This window comes from Myotis nattereri (assembly GCF_964212035.1).
Source record: "Myotis nattereri genome assembly, chromosome: 8".
In the NCBI taxonomy this organism is placed as follows: domain Eukaryota; kingdom Metazoa; phylum Chordata; class Mammalia; order Chiroptera; family Vespertilionidae; genus Myotis; species Myotis nattereri.
Window position 1 is genome coordinate 74,935,282 of NC_138083.1, and position 19,676 is coordinate 74,954,957.

A 19,676-nucleotide genomic window follows, 5' to 3' on the forward strand; every position below is an offset into this window, starting at 1 on the left:
AGACTGAGAAAATTTGCAGAAGCTTCTGGAAAAGACTTTTTTCCTTGTTCAAGGCCACCTCTCTCATGTAGACATCGTCATACATGAATGTGAGGCTCTGAGCTGCTGCAGTAATCTTGTTATCAAACCCACGAAGGAAACCAGCTCAGGAAGGTGACAGAACTGAGAGAATCACCGAGGGATGGAGCTGGAGCTGCTAGGTTAAGCCAATCCTGAATTCCACCCCACTCCTGAACTAACAGTTATGTGAGTCAGTAAATTTCCATATGTTTAAGTCATTTTGTGGTGTGATTTCTGTTCACTTTATGACATCCAACTGATGGCATAAAGCAGAATTGCAATGGGAAGAGAGGTTTCTTCTGCTGGATGTTTAAAGTAAAATCACCAAATAACATTAAATAGGCTAGTAGCCTAACCTGGAAGAATTAGAGTCAAAAGACCTGGGCTTAGGTCACCAGACCTAAATTTCCTATCGGTAATAACAGGGTTGCCCTGGATGAGCTGTAATGTACTTTTCATCTAAAATGTTTTCTAATTTTGGAATCCATGAAAACTATCTGATAAACATAATTAGGATTTACGGAGATGGTTTTTAAAAACCAGTGAGCCATCTCAGCTTTTTACTATAATCTAGTAGCCCCAAAACATTTCATTTCTACAACTGGTCTCTAAGTAGCACTGGTAAAGTCTTTTTAATCCTCACTCGAGAATGGGTTTTCTATTGATTTTAAGAGAGAGTGGAAGGGAAGGAGGGAGAGGGAGAAGAGAAACATCGGTGTGAGTGAGAGACATCAATTGGTTGCCTCCTGCATGTGCTCTGACGGGCTGGAGATCGAACCTGCAACCTAGATACATGCCCTTAACTGGGAATTGAACCTGTGACCTTTTGGTGCATGGGCCAACACTCTAACCACTGAGTCTGGTAAAGTCTTTTAACAGTGTTATTAAAACTTTTTTTCTTTCTAAGGGCTTAAAACTAGTAGCACTTAAAAAAAATTGGTTTCATTAAGATTTTTCAGATTTTGTTCTTTGTCTCTCTGTTCCTTTCACTTTTTGTTGTGAACATTTTCAAATACATATAGCAAATACATATAGAAGTAGAGAGAACTGTGTCATGAACTCCCACATACCTTCTCACCTCAGTAACTCTCAACACTTGGCCATCTTTAAACAAGTGGCTGTAAGTGCTTACATTCGGCTCTTCTCAGCAGGCTTTTTTCCAGCTAAACTTCAGAGCTAAAGTAGGTCTCCCTTGTTTTAAAGTTTCACTTTATTTAATACTATCTTTTTTAACATCAAAAGAAGTTGCAACACTGAAAACAAGTCTTTATATTAGTAGGTGTGGTCAAACAATCCTCCTGTATAATAAAGAGCTAATATGCAAATGGTCATCATGCCCTCATGCCGTCACACCATCACAGCTCAGACACTCAACACTGGGGAGAGAGGAATGGGGACCAGCCAAGCACAAATGAGCTCGCAAGAGAGGAATGGGGACCGGCCAGGCTGCAGCCCAGGAGAGGAACAAGCTGCCTGCCCCGCAGTCCTGGGCGCCTGCAGCTGCGGCCTGAGCGAAGCTGCCCGCCCACAGTCCCCTGTGGCTGTGGCCCGCCCGGGCGAAGCTGGCCCGGGTCCTGGATGCCTGTGGCTGGCCATAGGGAGGGAAGCCTGGGTCCTGGGTTCTTGTGACTGCCTGGAGGAGGGAATCCTGGGTCCCGGGTGCTGGGTGAGGCAGAGGCAGTTTGGGGTGATCAGGCCAGCAGGGGAGCAGTTAGGGGCAATCAGGCAGGCAGGCAAACGGTTAGGAGCCAGCAGTCCCGGATTGCAAGAGCCAGTTGGACATCCCCCGTGGGGTCCCGGATTGGAGAGGGTGCAGGCCAGGCTGAGGGACCTCCCTCTCCCATGCATGAATTTCGTGCACCGGGCCTCTAGTTATGAATATTTAGGCATTCATATTTGTACATGTCAAGGTGGATGAGTTATACTGTCCTAACATACATTCCCCAAATCTCAGTGGTTTAAAGCAACACAGCTTGTTGGCTCTGTTACTGGTTGGCTGTGGACTCTGCTCTGCCTCAGACCCAGCTGGGACCCACGATGAGGGAGCCCTGACTGTCTTGAAGGTTGCCAGCACTGCCCCAGAGGGAAACAGCGGGGCAAATTGTGCAGTCTCTTAAGCTTCTGTATAAAGTAAGGCATGCCATTTTGTTCACATGTCATTGGCCAGAGCAAATCACAAGGCTAACCTATTCTTCAATGGGATGGAAAAGTGTAAATCTACCATGTGCCTGCAAAGAGAACCAGAAATACAGGGTGTCCCCCAAAAATGTATACACACTGTAACAGCTGATAGCTCAATTTTGAAAATGAAATATATTTTAATAAACATTGCCTTTATAATTATTCAAAATGGGTGTGTACAGTTTTGGGGGGCACCGTGTAGTTGGTGGATAGCACTAATGACTCACACTATCATGGCCAAATGGAAAATCTCATCTGCCTTTCACCTTTATGTGTAACAGCGGAGGCTTCAAGACTTGTTAACACTCTCATGGAACAAATGCAGGTGTTAAAATTAACCTCATTGTTTTTGTAGCTCTTGTTTATTTAAAAGCCACTTTTAGACCAGTTAATTAGAAAAAGTCCTCAGGAGAGGCAATGCCAGTTTCTAGGTTGGATCTGGTTTTTTTCTGGAAGATACAGACTTTTCATTTCTCTGAGGTGAGGCAGAGTACTGGGGGAGGGCAGAATAATTTAGCTTCTTTATTTCCCATTAGAGGATGACCTTCCCCTCATCCTCTTTATTTATTTATCTATTTATTTATTTTTTAAATGTTTTTCTTGATTTTAGAGAGAGAGAAAGGGAGAGTGAGAGAAAGAAACATTGATGAGAGAGAAATATGGCAATGGGGCAAGAGGCTTTCAAAAATAATTAGGCAAGCTGATATTGAATGTCAATTGTAATTGGGGGAAAAAAACACCAAAAAATTAAGGCAAGCTGAATTCAGTGACTATAAAGAAAATACTACATATTGAACAAAGGGTTTCTTCGAGGCAGGCAAGCTTGTTTCTGCATCAAAACAAAACCCAAAAAACCCATATCACCCAAAAAGATGCAGAAAAAGCATTGATTAAAATTCACTCTTTTAGGATACAGACTCACCCACACTAAGGAGAGAAATTCCATAACCTGACAAAGGACAGCTACAAAAAAACCTACAGCAAACATCATACTTGATAATGAAATAATAAAAGTATTCCTTCAAAACTCAGCAAGATTATACATATGTTCCTTGCTACCCCATCTCTGCAGCATTGCACTAGAGCTACTTACCAGATAGTACACAGCAAGAAAAGTTATGAGGCTGGATTGGCTGTAAGGAATGAGCAAAAAGAGTCAGTATTAACACTTGCATAGAAAATTCAAGTTCATACATACATTGTTAGGATTTATAGTAGTTAGCAAGTTACTGACTATAAGATCAATACAGTAAAATCAGTTCTATTACTCTAACCTAGCAGTTCACAATAAAAACTGTAATAAAAATATTTCACAACAGTGTAAAAAAAAAAGCTACCTAGGAATAAATATAAAAAGAGGTACCAAGATCTTTTTATAGAAAATTGTAAAGATGTATTGAAAGACACTAAAGACCTAAGTAAATATGGGGTATATCATGGTTATAGGGAGAAAGACTATCTCTTGTAAATCTGTCAATTAACCTGTCATTAATAAATTTATTGCTATTTTAGTAAAAACCCTGAAGAGTATAGTTTTATTTGTTTTTGTGGAACTTGACAAGTTAATTCTAAAATTTATTTGGAAAAGCAAAGGGCCAAGAATAGCCAAGATATTTCCGAAGATTTTAAGTTAACGTAAACTTTAATTGAATTAGTGTAGTATTAGGGCAAGGAGAGACAGTTGGCAAAGGATTTTTTTAGTCACTAACATACACACATGGCTTGTGCAGGAGGCAGTCAGCAAATGTCTCTCTCCCTTCTTCTCCCTTTCTGTCCCTTTCCTCCCTCTTCTTCCCTCTTCCTCTCCCCTTCCCTCCCCTCACTAAAAACAAAAACAAAAGCCCACAAATAAACATGTCCTTGGGTGAGGATTAAAAAATAATAATAAAATAAAAATGAGAACTTTTTTTAATGTAGCCACAGTATATTAATCTTGATAAAACTAATTCCTTAATATCATCTAATACCCAGTCTATAGTCAGATTTCCCCAATAGTCCCAAAAGTGTCATTTGACTTGGTTTATAGATTGAAAACTCAAACAAATCTACACATTACATTTGGTTTCTATGAAAAAAATCTTATGAAGAAATACAGCAGTAACTAGATTTTGTTATTTCTCTCCCTTTTCCTACTTTCCGGTTTTTAAAAATACCTCTCCCTCCCTGAAGATTATGGTTCTTTATAATAAGACAGTAAATTTTGCTATATCAGATAAAGGTTTCATCTCCTTTAAGACTGCTTTGCTGGATTCTTTTTTTATCTTAGTAATCAAGCAGTTAACATTTGTAGGGCAGTACTACAGTTTACAGCACAGCGGAATGACAGTTACAGTTAAAATTAACTATCCCCTCAGTACTGTTAGGACTTTTCATTAAAGCTGTAAAATTATTTTATATTCATTAAAAAGTGTATGCTCTTCGTTAATATTAAATGTATCATATTTTATAATTATTCCTCTTGAATTTATGGTTATAAACAGGAAGCTGTAACACAGTATGTGTGTTGGAAAATTTTGCTCATGAACTTAATTTTTAAATTTTCTAAAGCTAAAATGGAAAAATGTCATTTGCAAAAAAAATTATCTTTTAGTTATAGTTCTATTGATAATAAAGACAAATGTGCAACTGTTTAGTCTATGTAAAGAGGAAAGGAGGGATAACCCAGGTGTTTAGAGGTTTTAGCAGATTACAATTTTGAGAATTAGGTAGAATTTTAAAAAATAATGGAGAAGAAATGTTTTGAGTTATTGATGTGAATTAAATAGCAGTATTATTTTAGGGACTTTAAAAACAATTTTCTTGTTAATTTTCTATTATTAACATCCTAATCACAGTGGTGTTTTGGGTTCTGAGATCAGTAAATAAATCCTATAATCTGCCTCCAAAGAGCAGAAAAAGTTCCAAGAAAAAGGCACTTGGGATGGTAAATTTAGTGTGGATCTTAACTAGTAGCAGTGCAGAAGCAGTCTGAGACTAGGGGAAGACTGAATTGAGGGAGTAGAGCCTAGAAGAGTCATTCACAGAAATAAAAGGTAATGGACCAGAAAGTTGAATCAAATCAGCAGGAGAGAATGCAGAACAACCACTAAAGTTATAAGCTAAGAAAATAAGTTAAATGTCATTAGGATGAAACCAAGTAAGAAAGAAACCAAATTAGGAAATAAAAAACCACAAAACAAAAATGCATGTACCAAATTGCTGACTAGTTAAGAAGAAAACAAAGAATATATGTGTTTTGCAGTGTGGTACCTGTGATAAATCTATTCAGTAGAATTCATGATTAACTGGAGCCCAATCTCTGTAATATACTAATAAATGAATAAGGATTTGTTTTTTTCACAGGGTAATTAAATATTTCAGATTATTACCATAGGCCAAAATCTACCCCATCCCAAATTTCTATTTTTATTTGGTCTGTCAAGCAAAATTTAAAACTTTTTAGATTTCAAAATACCGCTTCAGTTAATATCCAAGTAACATCACATAATGTTTTAAGTGAAATAATTCTCAAAAGAACCTTCAAGCTTGCAATTGTAAAAGACAAGTAACCTTCCTCTTAGGTACTTACTGTCCTTGGTATTTTTTCTTCTCTCCCCCCAGATGATTCAGCTGTGGAGGAGAAAAAGTATGGCACTGAACTCATGGGAATGCAAGGAGAAGGGAAAATGGGGGAAAGGGAATGACAACAGAGTTTCCATTTAGTCTGCAGATTGTTTTTGGTCTTTTCATCCCTAGGCCAGAGCCAGGAGACTGTGGTGTCTTGCAGTCTTGCTTGTTATCCCAACTGGCAGCAGCAATGGTGGAGGCGATAGTATAGTGACTGCTCTCTCCCGGTGCTGTTGGCCAGTTTGTAGTGTGGGGGTGAAAAATAAGTTTCCCTTCCATCTTTCTAAGTTCTTCTGGCTGGACTAATAGTCAGATTAACATGAGTTAGGTTAACAAGAGAAAATGTCCAAATTAGTTACATACATATATGTATGTGGAGGTTCCATAAGCACATGAGACTGGAGGACAGATTGGGCAATTGAGGTCTGGAACTGGGAGTTAAAAAGGAAAGTAGGGAATGCACGGGTAAATGAGAAAGCAAACACATGTGGTAAACAAGTTCTTACTGGGCCACCTGAAACAATAGGACACAGAGGGGAGTCCTACAAACAGGCTTTGCCCTACTTCTCCCCTCTGGCACCGTTAGGGTGATGCTGCCTTCTTTAAGCAGGCTTTTCTATCTGAATTCCTGAAGGCAGGTAAGGGGGGAGGTCAAAGGTTCTTTCTGAGTCTTGTGTTTCAATGACCAGCTTAAAACCAATATTCCGAAAAGCGTATTTTAGGGTGGCAAACTATGGTCCCTCACTAATGGTTACCCACCTCATGAAGTATACGGGTTGCCTTTTTGACTTTATCTGTTGGCTAACAGTTGTCTATGGGTAACATTTTAGAATTTGTTTGAAATCAGAGATGTAACAGATATTTTTAAATAAAGTTAAACATATGTATCTTTTACAGGTTACCCAGTAAGAGAGAAAGAGAACTCTTCTTTGTTCCCTGGGAATTATATTATCTCGGGTTTGGGAAGAACCAGGAGGTGTTTTTTTAAAATAACCAATCAACTTCCCAATCTTTCCGGGCTTCTGATGGGTCCACCCCCTAACCAATGATCCCTTCCCAGGTTAGACTGACAGGCCTCTGTGGTCAAGCCCTCCCTGTGCCAATTTGGCTTCTGTTGTGCATGTGCTTATCTCCCTCTGCTCCCCTCTCCCCCCCACAGAAGGGCGGGGAAGGGAGGGGTGTTAATCCTAGGTGGGGCAATGCTGTGATCCCCTGAGTGTGTGTGAAGCTGTAGCTTCCTGGTGTAGCAAACAGGCTTGTGCTCCCTATTGATTATGTTTAATAATATCTGATCCCCTTTGTTTCCTCCCTTTACTGATATCTAGCTACCTAGGGCAGTGATGGCTAACCTTTTGAGCTGAGCGTGTCAGCATTTTGAAAAACCCTAACTTAACTCTGGTGCCGTGTCACATATAGAAATTTTTTAATATTTGCAACCATAGTAAAACAAAGACATATTTTTGATATTTGTTTTATATATTTAAATGCCATTTAACAAAGAAAAATCAACCAAAAAAATGAGTTCGCGTGTCACCTCTGACACACGTGTCATAGGTTTGCCATCACTGACCTAAGGTAACACTAACACTTGTGTTTTGGCCAATTTGATGAGGTCAGATTCATTTCCCTGAATACTACTGAGGTTGAGCATATATTTACATGTTCGTTAGTTATTTGTGCTTTGCCTATTCATACCTTTTGGCCATTTTTACTTGTGTGTTTGTTTTGATTTGGAGTTTTTGTTTTTTTTTTATTGAGGAGAAGTTTTTAATACATTCTGATTTTTTGGTTGTTTTTTTTAAAATATGTTTTATTGATTTTTTACAGAGAGGAAGGGAGAGGGATAGAGAGTTAGAAACATCGATGAGAGAGAAACATCGACCAGCCGCCTCCTGCACACTCCCCACTTGGGATGTGCCCGCAACCAAGGTACATGCCCTTGACCGGAATTGAACCTGGGACCCCTGAGTCCATAGGCCGATGCTCTATCCACTGAGCCAAACCGGTCAGGGCTAGTTGATTATTTTTATTGTGGATATTTTCCTAGAATCTTTGGCTCGCTATGATGTCTTGGGTTGTATAAAAACTTTTTAATTTTCAATTAAACTAGAAATTACTCATTTTTTTATGGTTTTTGCATTTTGAGTATTTAATAAATTCTTCTCTACCCAAGGACATGAAGATATTTGCCTATATATTATTTTAAAATTTTAAATTGGTGTTTTTGTATGGTGTGAAGTAGGAATTTTATTTTATTCTTACATATGGATAAACATTTATTAAATAGTTTATCCTTTTCACATTAATTTGTTGTGCCATCTCTGACATATTGTTATCGGAGAATTGAGTGGACTGCCGTTCTCCATTGCTAGTGGGAGTGGGGTTCTTGGGCTACCGAAGGAATAAGGATTTCCAGAGGACCCCATGGGAGGATGAGATGTGGCAGAAAGCTTTATTGCGTGGAATTATATCCCTCCATTTCCAAAGTCCCCATTTCCCTTAAAACGGTCCTGGAAAGGGTGCAGCCTGGGATTCAGCAGAGTTAAAAGCAAAGCCAGTGTCCAAGGTTTCCATTCTATGGTAGAGCGGGGTCCAGCAGAGCATCAGGCTAATTTTAGTTCATCAGTCCATTGTGTGTGGGGTCCATGTGGCCGTGAGCCACGTGGCCGAATGCAGGAGTGTGACAGCCCCCCTCCCTGCAGCAAGAGTCCCAAGAGAGCAAAAGGGCCAAGAGAGGAATCTCCCTTCATTCAGGAGTTTATGTATCTCAGAGTTCACACCCTTGCAGTGGCCACGCCTGGTCTGGCCAGTGGCCTGCTTGTAGGTGTGATGTCACTTAGACTTCCCTGGGCATGTATATAGTCTTTTTTGTCTAGTCCCTTTCCCTAGGATCTATGAGAAAAGACCTGGAGAGTGTTAAACTGCAACTTTCTGGCAAAGCTGTACAAATGGCATGCCTTTATTACCCAGCCTTCCCTTTGCCCTTTTTCTGTTAATTAATAACTGGGTTAATTACAGTGGTATCTATATATCCAGTCTGTATATTCATGTGGGTCTGATTCTGGACTCTCAGTTTCATTGGTCTTTTAATCTATCTTTGCCATTTTTTATCACACTGACTTAATTACATAGTTTGATTTATGGTAGACACTGCTCTTTCACCTTGTTCAAAATTATATTGTGTGTTTTTTTCTCTTTGCTCTTCCATGTGATTTTCAGGATCTGCTTTAAGTTCAATACAACGTTAAGTTTTAAACTTTAAGTTCAATTAAAAAATACATTGAGATTTTGATTGAAACTGTATTAAGGTAGATCAGTATTGAGAGAATTTACTTCTTTCTGTAGTAAACCTTCCATATGTGAACACGCCCTCTCTTCATTTTTTTTTTTTCCACGTCTTTCTAAACAAATTTCTAGTTACTATTGGCAAAAGAATTCCATTGGATTTTGTGTGTTAATCTTGTATCCAGCAACCTTGCTAAACATTCGCATTAGTTCTGATTGTCTTTATTTTATTGGATTTTCTATCCCCTCCGCCCCCCTTTTTGGTTCTTAAGTGTGTTTCTTTTTCTTGTTTTACTGTTCTGCATAGGACTTCTTGACAGGAAGAAATGATAGAAGGCAGCTTTTCCCTTTTTTCTAACTTTATAGGAATACTTCTATTACCAAAATGAACAAGGTTCCACTCACCCAATGAACAGCAAAGCCAAACACTGAACATTGAGGTTTGCAATGAAGAAATTTAAAGCTGTTTTATTTGCAGATCGCCAAGCAAGTAGACAGGAAGTTATCTTAAAACCCAAACTTCCTGATGGCTTTTAATTAATTGTTTTTTTAAAGGCAAAGCTTGAGAGCTAGGGGGAACAGGCCAATATGTGGAAGCGTTGGTTGTGCAGTTTTTAATTGGAGGGCTTTGGAACTGGGCCATTTTTGGTAAGATATAATAAGGGGCTTCAGCACCAGATCTTCCTGCACCAGGAACCCTTCACTTCTGAACGGGTTCTGGTGTTCAAGTTTCAGTCATGTCCTGGTCCTTTGTATCCATGACTGGGATTAGGGGTTATGGGGGGTGGGGTGGGGGGACTAGACTTTGGTTCCGGGGGCAGCTGGAGGTCAGCATTCTCTCTTCTGCACATGCTTTAGCTGTATGAGGAGGTTTTGGTCTGTTGGCTGTGAAAGGCAACTCAGTATCTCGTTAGAAACAGGATAGGACAATTTTGAACTGGTTCTGTGGTTACGCTTCACCAGTATGTATTTTGTTTATTGTAGGCTTAGGGACCCTATCCTTTTTCAGGTTAACAAAGTTCATTCCTATTTCTAATTTGCAAGGAATTCTTTGTTTTTGTTTTAATTTTATGAATGGGCCCTGGGTTGTCCTATTTCAATAAAATTTAAGTCTCTTGCAACTATGTAGTTCCACTTACCTGCCACCTCTATCCTTTGCTCTAGTTTCATGTGTATCACATCTTTATATTAATAAGTTTTAATTACTTATGTTTTGAGATTTAGTCCTACCATTTCATTTTGAGCTTTCTATATTTGTGGGGTTTTCTGATTTTAAATTTGTTTTTGTTCTTTTTATTCCTTCTTTTTTCAACTTTGATTTTTTAAGTTCACATTGTCTTTGCTTAATTAGTTAACTTTTAATACTTGATCTTAAAAAGTCTAAAGTAAATTAAATATTTCTAACCTATACCTAAACACAGCAACCTTAAAATACTTTAATTTCAATCACCATTATTCCTTCTTACATGGCATTGTTTTCTGGTGTTTTTATTCATTTAACAAATAATTTTTAAACTCTTCTACCATGTGTCTGTCAGGTACTATTCCAGGAGCCGTAGAAATAGCATTGAACAAAATAAAGTCTCTGCACTCATGAGGCTTACAAGATAATTCACAAACTGATTCATAGGTTATGATACAAATTAGTGTTTGGTGTTAGAATGGAAAGGAAAACATTAGGAAACTAGAAAGAATAATGTTGGGATGGAGATGTTGTTTTATAGATGAGTGTCTGCTATCTTCAGACATTCCATAAAGTTTTTAGGATTCAAGTATGAAAAACATAATTCTCATTCTGGAGGAGCTTATAGTCTAACCAGAGAGTTCCAGGAAGAAGATACAGATATGGGAGCCATTAGTGCATGGCGGGTGAAGCTTTACAACTGGCGAATTTCCATGGAGGGTGTGTAGAGTGTCAGGACAGAGTGGAATGAGCCGGTGAAGAAGACAGAAGCATGGTTAGAAAAGTTGAGGGACAAGAAGTGACGCCGGGAGCCAGGAAAAGAAGAGATTATATTTTATTTATAGCCTTCTTATTCCAAAAGTAATCGAGGAGGCTGAGATTTCAAGAAGAATGAGTCTGAAAAGGAGACTGGTTTTGGTAGTTAGGACATTACAGGGACTGATCAACAAGCGGTTTTGTTGAAGTGAAGCCAGACTACACTGGGTTGTGGAGTTGAGAAATTAGAGATAGAATAAAGACTACTTGTTCAGAAGATGGTAAAGGAAAGAAGAGAGAGATAGTTTGAGAAGAAGAGAACTCCATTAGAACTCAGGGCTGAAGTTGGTGTTTTGACAAAAATACAGAACAAAAACCTTGGAGATTTTGAGGATTCATGGCCAGAAAAGAGCGTGGGCCCCTGGCCTGGAGGAAGTTCCTGCCTGGTCCTTTACTTGCCAGAAACTGCTCCCCAGGATCCCTGGGGGTTTCCATTGTTGATAGTGGCAATATATTTCCTAGTGTCTGAGTTGGTTGTTGAACTGAATACTGAAACCACAGTATTCTGTTGTAATTATTTCAACATATTCAAGAGATAAAAGTACAAACATGGGTAAACTCCCCCTGACGGTTGCTCTTCAAACTCCTTAGCGTGATAGTCAAGATTTGTCCTGTTCTGAACTCACCCCCTCAACCATATCTGCCATGTTTGTCTGTTTGTGGTCCCCTAGACACTCCATGCATTTTCCTGCCTCCCTGTTTATTTTAGCTCACATTGTTTTGTCCACTTGCAATATCCTTTTGTCTTTTCATAACTGAAATCAATTCCCCAGTCATTCTCCCTACCACTTTCACTCCTTTGTGCACTATAGCCTCTCATCACTTGGCACCTGTCGCAAAGATAGGTAAGTATTTTGTAAATAGTGAAGTGCCACACAAACTTGCCTTGTTATCTCTCCCCCTCAATGGCAAGCTTGTTGAGGACAGGGACTGAGTCTTTAATATGTTTTTAAAATTGATTTGAGAGAGAGAGAGGGAGAGGGAGAAAAGAAGAATCACCGATTGGCTGCCTCATGCATGCTCCCTACCAGGGATAAGCCCGCAACCCCAGCGTGTGCCCTGATCGGGATTGAACCAGTGACCTTTTGGTACATGAGATGACACTCAGCCAACTGAGCCGCACCAGCCAGGGCAGGACTGAGTATTTTTTCACATTTATCTACATCAGATTTTACTTGGCATAGTGCTTACACATGCTTGATATTTATTAAAGTTTGAATAAATTAGGGATATGTGATTGTGATAGATTAATGCTGTGTCTAAGATGGGCATGTTATATACCAAATTCTAGTTTGTAGCTATTAAATTTTTATTGAAATTCTGCCTCTAAGTAATCTCCTGTAAAAGTAGACTCCTTAATTTGGGTTCTCCACTGATTCACATCTTATATTTTTCCTTCACAGAATAGATGTCTGTCTAAATAAGTAATTGTCGGTTACAGAGTGGTGTCTTAGGATGTTTTTGACTATGGTTAAACAATGCAGGCTTTATCAACTCACCTAACAAGAGGTCCAGACATAGAGATTTCAGGGTTTGTCTGCTCAGTGACTCCATGTCATCAGGTCCCCATGCGCTTTCCATATTTCACTTTGCCATCCTCAGCGTGTTGTTTCCCTCATGACCTCAGATGGCTGCAGCACCTCGGTGTATCCAATGCAAACAATTCCCAAAGGCGGAAACGGATAGGTTTTCCTCCAGCATCTCTATGACGGAGCGTAACTGTTTCTGAAAGCTTCCCAACAGACTTCCCCTCAGGTGCCATGGGTTGAAATTTGGTCACTTCACTGGCAAGAAGATTGATCACTTGAATTCAGTTGGGGGTCTCGTGCCTTGAAAAACATAGGGTCTGAGGGTGGGATAAGGCAGAAACAATATCTGCCACACGTGCTGTTTGTCTTTGGCTTGCCCATCTGGAAAGTTAATATCCTCATAGATTTGTAAGAGGAGGCAAGTATTTCCACTGAGCTTGGTGTTGGTTCCAGTAATAATACTTTATCCATTGACTCACTCATTCATGGACTGGACATTAACTGAATGAATGCATTGTGTGCTAGGCATCATGCTCAGCATTGGGAGGTGTGGCTGGTATAGTCCAATGGAATAGGGTGGCTGAGGTAAGGGGGGAGGGTAGAGTTATTCTTTAATAAACTGATTATAGGAAATTTATTTTTTAACAGGAGATGTGGGACATATGGATTTGGGATATGAATTCATTTGAAAAACCACTTTGGGGTAAGTTGATAGCTAGGAGTGAATGACTTCAGGATTCCACTTCTTTTTACATTAGGGTTTGTTCTTTTAGCTCCAAAGGTTTCAAACTTTTGTTGATTGTACTTTATGCTGCATATACACACAAGAAAATGGGTTGTGCTAAAATTCTAGTTTAGTAATTTGAGAAGTTGAACCACCAAGCATAGCTCAGTACTAATTAATTAGTGCATTTACTTTTCAGTAGGGCGGTTAATTTGAAGACTAAATGAAGACCAGGTTTAGAAATGAAAAGATATTGATTATATAGGGTTTAACCTGCTTGATCTTACCCAGTAATCCTGCCATGCGGACTGGTAATCACTCACAGAACCAGTGTTGAAGATAGAGGGTTAAAGTTTGTCTTAGAGTGTCCCTTTTCAATAATCCAAGTGGCTGTTTGAATTCTCATTGCATCCGTACAAATAGAAAAGGTTCTCAATTTTTGTTTTATCTAAGAAAGTGCTCTAAAATACTATTTCACATTTATTGACAGTGTACTATGATATCTGAGTGTGTTGTGCATTACTTCATTTGATTTTGTGTAATGGGACTATAAGGTGGTTATGTTTTTTTCATTTAGAAGCATAAAGAGGCCCACTTTTATAGAATCATAATACGTGTTGGAATTGAAACCAAGTTTTAATATGCTGATTGTGTTGGGGGTTCCCAAGATCACCCTCACGTTCAGTGATTCGCTAGGGGACTCACAGGATTCAGCATATATCATAATAATGTCTAAGATTCATTACAGTGAGAAGATACAAAGCAATATTAACAAGGGAACTTAATATTAACAAAGCAATATTAAGTGCGGGGGCGGGGATTGGGGGGTGAAGTCTGGGGGAACCAGGCACAGGCTTCCAAGAGCCCTCACTCTTCTGTGGAGTCGCTCAGGTTTGCTTCATTCCTCCAGCAATGAGCTGTGACAGCAGTGAAGTGCTGTCAACTAGGGAAACTCGATAGACTCTTTGCCAATGTTTTATTGGGGCTGGTGATGGAGGCATCCTCTGCCTAGCATGTACCAAAACTTAAGGCTCCCAGAGGGAAAGCAGGTGTTTTGCATAAACCACTGTTTGTACAAATAGTTTAGGCACAGTAGGGCACACTTGTCCTTTAAGGTGAGTTTTATGTCAGTGTAGGGAACTGTTTATCATTCAAGTTCCCAGACACCAGCCAAGGACCAACCTACAACCAAGTCTTTCTGAGGATAGCAGTCTCAGGCCTACTCTGTTAACTTTTATCCTGTACACCGATTCATTCATTTAAGGAGATTGTAATTATCATTGTAATTATGATCATTTAGCTTCTGAAAAATGAGAGAAGTAAGTAATGGCCAACCAAATTCTTTAATGGTGTTTGTTTTGTGGATCCCATGATTTGCTGTAAGGACTCACACAACTCAACATCATGTACTCAGGTTCAGGTTTAATACAGCAAAGGCTACAGTGCAGGAACAGCAGGAAAAAGTTGTATGGGTGAATGCTCCAGAGATCTGGCACAGACTTCCAAGTCTTTCTGCTATAAGAGTTACATGGACACAATTTCCTCTGTAGCTGTGAATGATCGAGACATATATAAGATGTCTCTGGCAAGGGAAGCACATGAGTATGACAGCCCAGAGTTCTTACAGGAAGCTGGTCACACAGGCACATTTCTGCCATCTGGCCAGCCTGGTAACTGAAACTTAGAACCCAGAAGAGATACCAGGCACACATCATAAATCTTGATGATTACTTTACACATTGCTAACATCCTGGTACATCCTGACCACTGCCTCTAACATCCTTAACCAGTGACTGAACTTTTCAGGAGTTCAGTTCTCAGTCTGGCCAGGGTTAGTTGCTATGGCTCTAGGCATTCCCCCAGGATTAGCAAGGACTAAGTAAAACAGGAATGCCGTGTTAACTCCTTCCTCACAGCATCCTACCTGAGATAAGGCTGTATTTGCGCTGATATACAGTCTTTAGACTATGATATACTAAATTTTAAGAAAAGAATTGACAGTAGAAATATTTGACAAATTTCAGTTCCCTGAGAAGTTTGTAGAGTATTTTCTTTTAGGGATTTATATAATGGTGACTTTTGGATTTCTCATTTTTGTCCACAACTATTTATATTATATCCAGGTATATTAAGGAACAAAACAGAAATAATGAAGTTAAAATGGTTAAATCAAGATGTTAGAATTAACCTTTACTTCATGAAGGCCTTTTTTGTGAGGGACTTTTAAACAGAATGGGATTTCTTTTTTACAGAATTTGCAGATATACAGATATAGCAGTTTTGCAAAAAGAAAGTAACCCATAGTTTAAAAATTTCCTGATTCCAGCATTTGAAACCAATCTCTACTACTTTATTTATTGCTATTTGAAACCTGCTTTATATTATGCAAAAAAGAAAGACAAAGTATATGGAGAAAGTTCCATGCTTGAAAATGAGAAGTTCTAAGTTAATAAAGTTAAGTAGGTTCCCTTATTGCAGAAATTCACAGAGTGCCATAATATACAGTATGAATCTCCCAGGGCAAAGAGAGCACGTAGCATTCCCCTATTTATTTGACCATAGACTTTCTTTAGCAAGGACTCTTAGGTTTGAGTCCTGCAATAACAGTATTCTTTAGAAGAACAGGGGAATCCATAAATGGTTTTAGGTAGAGGAAAGACAGAAAACAATTACAGAAAAAATTTATTTTAAAGAAAATCTTATTGCAGAAGATTTAGTGTCTTATATTGCCTTCTGAGAAAACCTGTTTAGAAACTTCCCTGTTTGGGTGTCTTTTCCCTGCCAAGTTAGCTGAATTGATGTTTCTCTTATAATGTGAATGACATGTCTCTTAGACTGGTGATTAGCAGCGTGATAAGAGCTTCTGTGGTGTGGATCATTGCCTTTATGCTTGTACCATACACAGTACCCGACATGGTATGAAGAACATAGTTGGCCAAGACTCAGTAAATATCCGGAAAGCATGTAATGAGTTGTGACTCTAAAAGACTGAAACTTTTTTTTAAGAAACAAAATATAGTAGACATAAAAGTTATTTTGAAAATCATGTCATTTTGTAAAATTTTTGGAACTTAACTATTAGACTTGAGTTTAATCCCTCCTTCAATGCCAACTTCTTTTTTATGGTCTTTGTGATTTATTAAATGTACTTTCTCAAAACAGTAGAATTGTTCCACCATAGTCATGTAAACAGTTTTAACTACTAGGTTTCTTTTGCAATGGATGGAATTTTAAGTAATTGAGTGGTCAGCATAGCTAAGGAAGGCCAATGAGTCAAGAGTAGCCAAGGCATTCCTCAAGAAGTAGTGAAAGGTGACAAGGCTTGCTTTACCATATATCAAGAATTATTTTAGGCATTGTAGCAGGATACAAAATTAACACCCAGAAATCTGTGGCCTTTTTATACACCAATAATGAACTCACAGAAAGAGAAATGAAAAAAACAATCCCATTTACCATTGCACCAAAAAAATTAAGATACCTAGGAATAAACTTAACCAAGGAAGTAAAAGACCTGTACTCAGAAAATTACAGGACATTGAAAAAAGAGATAGAGGAAGACCTAAACAAATGGAAGAACATACCATGTTCATGGATTGGTAGAATCAACATCATTAAAATGTCCGTACTACCTAAAGCAATCTATAGATTCAGTGCAGTACCTATTACAATACCAATGGCATATTTCAAAGATATAGAACAAACTCTCCAAAAATTCATCTGTAATAAAAAAAGACCCCGAATAGCCACAGCTATCCTGAGAAAGGAGAACAAAGTTGGAGGGATCACAATACCAGACATCAAACTATATTACCAAGCCACAGTTCTCAAAACTGCCTGGTACTGGCACAAGAACAGACATATAGGCCAATGGAACAGAATAGAGGACCCAGAAATTGACCCAAGCCATTATACTCAATTAATACTTGACAAAGGAGGCAAGAGCATACAATGGAGTCAAAACAGCCTCTAATAAATGGTGCTGGGAAATTTGGTCAGATACATGCAAAAAAATGAAACCAAATCACCAACTTACACCATACACAAAAACAAACTCAAAATGGCTAAAGGACTTGAATGTAAGACGGGAAAACCATAAAAATCCTACAAGACTCCATAGGCAGCAAAATTGCAGACATATGTTGTAGCAATATCTTTACAGACATAGATCCTAGGGCAACAGAGACTAAGGAGAAAATAAATGGGATTACATCAAAATAAAAAGCTTCTGCACAGCAAAAGAAACCATCAACAAAACAACAAGAAAGCCTACTGCATGGGAGAACATATTTGCCAATGTTATCTCTAATAAGGGTTTAATCTCCAACATTTACAGGGAACTCATACAACTCAACAAAAGGAAAATGAACAATCCAATCAAAAAATGGGCAAAGGACCTAAATAGAATCTTTTCAAAAGAGGACACTCAGAAAGCCAAGAGACACATGAAAACATGCTCAAAATCACTAATCATCCAAGAGATGCAAATCAAAACGACAGTGAGGTACCACCTCACACCTGTCAGAATGGCTACATCAACAAATCAACAAATGACAAGTGCTGGAGAGGATGCGGAGAAAAAGGAACCCTCCTTCACTGCTGGTGGGAATGTAGACTGGTGCAGCCATTGTGGAAAACAGTATGGCGTTCCTTTAAAAATGGAACAGCTATTTGACCCAGTAATACCATTTCTAAGAATATATCCCAAGAAAACAGAAACACCAATCAGAAAGGATATATGCACCTCTATGTTCATAGCAGCACAATTTACAATAGCCAAGATTTGCAAACAGCCTAAATGCCCATCAACAGATGAGTGGATTAGAAAACTATGATACAGCTACACAATGGAATACTATGCTGCTATAAAAAAGAAGGAATTCTTACCATTTGCAGCAGCATGGATGGAACTGGAGAGCATTACGCTAAGTGAAATAAGCCAGGCAGTGAAAGAAAAACACCACACGATCTCACTCATTTATGGATAATAAAGAACATTATAACCTGATGAGCAAAAAGATAGATACAGAGTCAGAGAAGCATTGAACAGACTGTCAAACTACAGTGGGAAGGCTGGGGAGTGTTGGAAGCGGGGGTTAGGGGGGAGGTAAGAGATCAACTGAAGGACTTGTATGCATGCATATAAGCATAACCAATGGATACAAGACACTGGTTGGGGGGCGGGAGGGTGAGGGCATGTGCTGGTGGGTAGGGGAGGCTGGGGGAAGGTCAATGGGGGGGGGGGGAAGGAGATATATGTACTACTATCTGTAATACTTTAAACAATAAAATAAAATTTAAAAATATTATTTTAAAGCTGTAATAAGACATCAATGTGGTGTAGGGATAGACAGACCAATGAAACAGAAAATAGAACCCTAGAAACCAGGTTTGTAACAAAGTTGGCATTGCATGCCATTAGGGAAAGGATGAACTTTCCATAAATGGTACTCGACAGTTGGTTATCCACATGGAAGAAAATGACATTGAATCTCTACTGAAACCTAAAGCGTAAAACTTTAAAATGGTCTCTACATAGAGAAGAATTTTAGACTTAGAAAATGTGAACCATAAAAGACAGTTCTTATTAAGAAGATAAGCTATAGCCTGACCAGTGTGGTCAGTGGTTGAGCGTCAACCTATGAACCAGGTCACAGTTCAATTCCCGGTCAGGGCATGTGCCCCGGTAGTGGGCTTGATCCCCAGTGGGGGATGTGCAGGAGGCAGCCGATGGATGATTCTCTCTCATCATTGATATTTCTGTCTTTCTCCCTCTCCCTTCCTCTCTCTGAAACCAATAAAAACATATTTTGAAAAATTAATAAGAAGAAAAACTAATTAGACTTCAGTAGGCAGAGGAAATGAGATGGCCAAGAAGGTCAGAGATGGTGGGGAAATGCAGATTAAAAGTATAAGATACCAACTTCACACCCATCAGATTGTAAAAAAAATAAAAGTTTGACATCAATAAGTGTTGCCAAGGATATAATACATCCAGAGCTTTCATTTTGCATTGTTTTGCTTCAGCCATCTGGGAAAACAAATTGATCATATTTAAAATATGCATATCCTGCCCTAACCGGTTTGGCTCACTGGATAGAGCATTGGACTGAGGATTGAAGGGTCCCAGGTTCGATTCCGGTCAAGGGCATGTCCCTTGGATGCGGGCACATCCCCAGTGGGGAGTGTGCAGGAGGCAGCTGATCGATGTTTCTCTCTCATTGATGTTTCTAACTCTCTATCCCTCTCCCTTCCTCTGTAAAAAATCAATAAAATATATTTTTTAAAAAAT

At 38.9% G+C, this 19,676-nt stretch overlaps 1 protein-coding gene across 3 annotated transcripts in view; it reads left to right on the forward strand.

Moving 5' to 3' along the window:
• Nucleotides 1-19,676, forward strand: part of GALNT1 (polypeptide N-acetylgalactosaminyltransferase 1) — a 77,063-nt gene that overhangs the window by 13,288 nt on the left and 44,099 nt on the right. The window contains exon 2 of one of the 3 annotated variants that reach the window (XM_081097428.1): nucleotides 13,309-13,363. The exons of the other annotated variants lie outside the window; for them this stretch is intronic. The gene's annotated coding sequence lies outside the window, so the exon portion shown is untranslated. The remainder of the gene's footprint in view (nucleotides 1-13,308; nucleotides 13,364-19,676) is intronic. 3 annotated transcript variants of the gene reach the window in all.